Genomic DNA, 4887 nt, shown 5'->3' on the forward strand with positions numbered 1-4887 from the left:
AAGGGGCCTTAGGCTGGGCTGCCGCGTTTTTTACGGCGGCCCAGTCTAAGCGCTGCACGGCTCCCCCGTGCAGCGGGGAGCGCGGACCTGGCTCTCACATGAGAGCAGGGTCCCTGCTCTAACAGCCCGGACTGGCAGGAGTGCCGATCCGGGCTGTTTAACCCTTTACATGCCGGGCGCAATGGCGCCTGCTGCATGTAAAGTGGTGATAGAGGGAGCGGACTCCCTCTGTCTCCCATCAGCACCCCGAAAATGCGATCGCGGGGTGCTGATGTGTTGGGAAGCTTACCTTCCTTCCGATCAGGGCCCCGAGCCTGTCTTCCGTTACTTCCAGCAGGCTGTGCCTCTCTGGCGCAGCCTGCTGGTCAATGTTTGAATAGCATTGCTATTGAAATGCAATGCATTATAGAGATAATGCATTACATTTTAAAAGCAATCAAAATACTGTATATTATAGTCCCCTTGTGGGACTATTAAGTAGTAAAAAAAAATTGAAAAAAATACACATTTATTAAATAAAAAAAATTCCATAAAATAAAAAAATATGCTTTTTTTCCCATTGAAAATACGCTTTTCAATGAAAAAAATTGCAAAAAGAAAATATCCCCCATATGTTTGGTATTGCCGCGTCCGTACCGACCGGGACTACATAAATATTACATAAATTATCCCCTATGGTGAACGCCGTAAAAAAAAAAAGACAGAATTTCGAATTTATTCTTAGTTTCCACCGAAAAAAACGTAATAACAAGCGATCAAAAAGCGGCATTTACTCCAAAATCATACCAATGAAAAATACAAGTCGTCTTTCAAAAATCAAGCCCTCACACAATTCCATATAAAAAAAATAAAAAAAGTTATGGGTCTTGTGAAGTGGCAATGCAAAATCATTTTTTTGGTAATAAAAGGGGTTTTACTGCAAAAAAAGTAGTAAAACGTAAACAAAATTATAAGTATTTAGTATCACTGTAATCGTACTGACCCAGAGAATAAAGATATCATGTTATTTGTACCGAAAAATGAACGCCATAAAATTTATAATGTAAAAACGCATTGGCAGTATTGCTATTTTTCCCCATCTCCCTCCCAGAAAGAGTTAATAAAAGTTAATCAGAAAGTTATGTGTACCCCAAAATGGCGCCATTAAAAACTACAACTTGTCCCGTAAAAAACAAGCCCTCATAAAGCTATATAGACGAAAAAATACAAAAGTTATAGCTCTTGGAACGCGATGATGAAAAAAGGAAGAAAAACGCTTGGTCATAAAGGCCCAAACAGGCTTGGTCACTAAGGGGTTAAAAGAACTAAAAATGTAAAATTGGATTAAAAACGTGGCTAATGAAATCCCCCCTCTTGAAAAAAAAACTAATGATAATAGCTGAAATTCGATAACACGTGATCATCACTAGTGTTGAATTTCTCCAAGGCCGCCACAATTATTAATTCAGCGTACATAAAAGAACAAGTAAGTAAGTGACTAAAGGTAGATTACACGGTCATTGGATATCAATTTTCCAGCAGGCCAGTGTACTACAGGTCCCAAAAATTATGCATTCAGCGTACATAAAAGAACAAGTAAGTATGTGGCTGGAGGTAGATTACACGGTAATTGGATTTCAATTTTACTGAAGGCCAGTTCAAATACAGGTCAAATACATATGTTTAAAAGAACTAAAAATATAAAATTGGATTAAAAACATGGGTAACGAAATCCCCCCTCTTGAAAAAAACCCTAATGATAATAGTTGAAACACGTAGTCATCACAGGTGTTGAATTCCTCCGAGGCCCAAAACATTAGGCATTCAACTGACAGAAAAGGCCTTTATTGCCGCTGTATTTACCTAAGACAGGGACCAATATTTGTTCTATGTGGTGGCGGATATTTGTGGGCTAGCATGAGGAAATTCAATTAAACGTGGTCGTCACAGGTGTTGAATTCCTCCGAGATCCATGACTCATTCATTTTTAGAAATGTGAGGTAGTCCACACTGTCGTGAGCTAGTCGAGTGCGCTTATCGGTCACGATCCCCCCTGCTGCGCTGAACGTCCTTTCGGACAGGACACTGGACGAGGGGCAAGCCAACAGTTCCATGGCAAATTGTACCAGCTCTGGCCACAGGTCAAGCCTGCACACCCAGTAGTCCAGGGGTTCCTCGCTTCTCAGAGCGTACACATCGGCCGTTAACCCGATGTAGTCGGACACCTGTCGGTCTAGGCGTTCCCTGAGGCTGGATCCGGAGGGAGGATCTCGATGGGTTGGCTGCAAGAATGATCTCATATCTGAAGTGACCAACACATCTTCAAACCGCCCTCTTCTTGCATGCACTGTTGGATTGGTACCCGCAACTGTTTCTCTGTGAGTGGAAATTCCTCTGCCAGCGCCCGCAAAAGCAGAATGCAGCATTTCTCGAAGCAAGGCCTGGAAGAGCTGCATTCTGACAGCCCTCTGTGATGCTGGTAACATGTCCGCCATTTTGTGTTTGTACCGGGGGTCTAAGTATGTTGCCACCCAGTACTGGTCCTTGCCCTTTATGCTTTTTATACGGGGGTCCCTCTTCAAACACTGTAGCATAAAGTCCCCCATTTTCACTAAACTGGAAGCAGTGGAGTGGCCTGGCTTCTGCTCATCGTCCAGGATAATGTCTCCCACCAGCCACGGACAACACCAGGGATCCCAGAAACGTTTAAAGCATGCTCTTCTTGCTCCTATTCCGCCCCGGCACTATCCTCCTCTGACTCCTCTTCAGACTCCTGTTGACTTGTCTCTGGAGTAGCCCCCCCTGGGAATTCATCCAGCATTGCAACTTCCTCATCTTCCTGCTCCTGCTCCTCGACGGCTTGATCAATGACACAACGCAATGCACGCTCCAAAAAGAAGGCGTAAGGTACGATGTCACTGATGGCGCCCTGGCTGCGACTGACAAGTTTGGTGATCTCATCAAATGGCCGCTGAAGTCTGCATGCGTCGCGCACTGGCACGGTGAAAAAAAACAAGCTCCCAGAACCTGTCCTGCTGCAGAGTTCGTACAGGTAGTCGTTAACTGCACGTTTCTGCTGGAGCAGCCTATCAAGCATATACAAGGTGGAGTTCCAGCGCGTCGGGCTGTCACAAATCAGACGTCTGATGGGCAGGTGATGTTGCTGCTGAACATCAGCAATGCTAGCCATGGCCGTGTAAGATCTTCTAAAATGGCCAGAGATTTTCCTGGCCTGCCGCAAGACGTCCTGGACCCCGGGGTATTTGGCAACAAATCGCTGCATGACTAAGTTCAGGACGTGTGCCATGCACGGCACGTGTCTCATTTTTCCCTGTTTCGGCGCGCTCAGCAAATTTGCACCGTTGTCACACACCAACTGTCAAATTGAGCGGGGTTAGCCCCTGATCGGTCTGTGACCGCAAAGCTGAAAGGAGTGCAGGACCGGTGTGGCTTTTGGCTTCCAGGCACAACAGCCGCAGCACAGCATGGCAACCTCTCACCTGGCACGTCGAATAGGTTCTGGGGAGCTTGGGGGGGCGCAGCGGAAGAGGCGGTGGCAGTGGAAAAGGAGGAGTCAGCCGAGGAGGAGACGGAGGATGGAGTAGGAGGAGGAGAAGAAGAGACAGGCCTGCATGCAATCTGTGGTGGTAACACCAAATCCACTTGGGTGCGACGGGTTGCATGCTTGACAGCCGTCAGAAGGTTCACCCAGTGGGCAGTAAAAGTTATGTACCTTCCCTGCCCATGTTTGCTAGACCACGTGTCTGTGGTCAGATGTATCTTGGCACCGACACTGTGTGCCAGAGATATATTTAATTGCCACTGTACGTGGCCATATAGCTCCGGGATGCTCTTCTGGGAGAAATTTTTTATTCTTCCGGGGAACCTTCCATTGCGGTGTGCCAATGGCCACAAATTTTCTAAAGGCCTCCGAATCCACCAGTTTTTATGGCAGTAGTTGGCAGGCTAGCAGTTCCGACAAGCCAGTGGTCAGCCGTTGGGCAAGAGGGTTATCCGGCGTCATCATCTTTTTTCGCTCGAACATTTGGGCCACGGAAGCCTGCCTTTTGTCAGATGAACGCGACGAAGGCACGGTGGAAGGTGGAGTGGAGGACAAATGGGAGGAGAGAGGAGAAGGAGAAGAGGCAGGACGTGGAGCACCGGGAGTGTGTCTTTGTGGGTTCTGATGGTGTGTCTCCCACTGGGCTCGGTGATGGGAGGCCAGGTGCCTTCTTAAGGCGGTCGTCCCTAGATGAGTGTTGGGCTTACCGCGACTTATGTGTTGACAGCAAAGGCTGCAGATGGCAACACTATTGTCAGCAGCGGACACATTAAAAAAAGCCCACACTGTGGAGCCATGTGCCGGTGTCCTGGGAGCGCCAGATGTGACCGTGCATGGTGGATGGCTCGCTCCAGATACATTAGCAGTCTGCTCTTTGCCTCCTGTGCACTGTAAGTTCTGCCTGCTTCTCCTACTTCTCCTCCCTATCTGCTGCTCCATCTCTCCCTCTGAACTCCCCTCCTCTTCCTCTCTTGTGGGCACCTCCACTGACATGATAGATCTCGGAGTAGGCAGCAACAGCGGGGACCACCCTCCTTGGGCTGATCTGGGTACTGTCCTTAGACCGCTGGGTGGCGGCCGTTGCTACCTCTTCTTCCTCATCCGATGCCAAGAATGGCTGCACATCCATAAGGTCTGGGAATGGATGGGAAAATAATTCCTCTGACTCGAGTAGAGTACCCAAATGCACCATATAGAAAGTATATTATTGGTATATAACACCCCTGCTTCAATCCGTTTTTTTTTGGGGGGGGGGGGGGCAACTGGTATATCACACCAGTTGAAATTCTTTGTTCCAATAGCGTTTGTCCCTCTGTATAGCTGCGGTAATGCAGCAAAACCGCAAA

This window comes from Bufo bufo, chromosome 2 (assembly GCF_905171765.1).
Source record: "Bufo bufo chromosome 2, aBufBuf1.1, whole genome shotgun sequence".
NCBI classification, from domain to species: domain Eukaryota; kingdom Metazoa; phylum Chordata; class Amphibia; order Anura; family Bufonidae; genus Bufo; species Bufo bufo.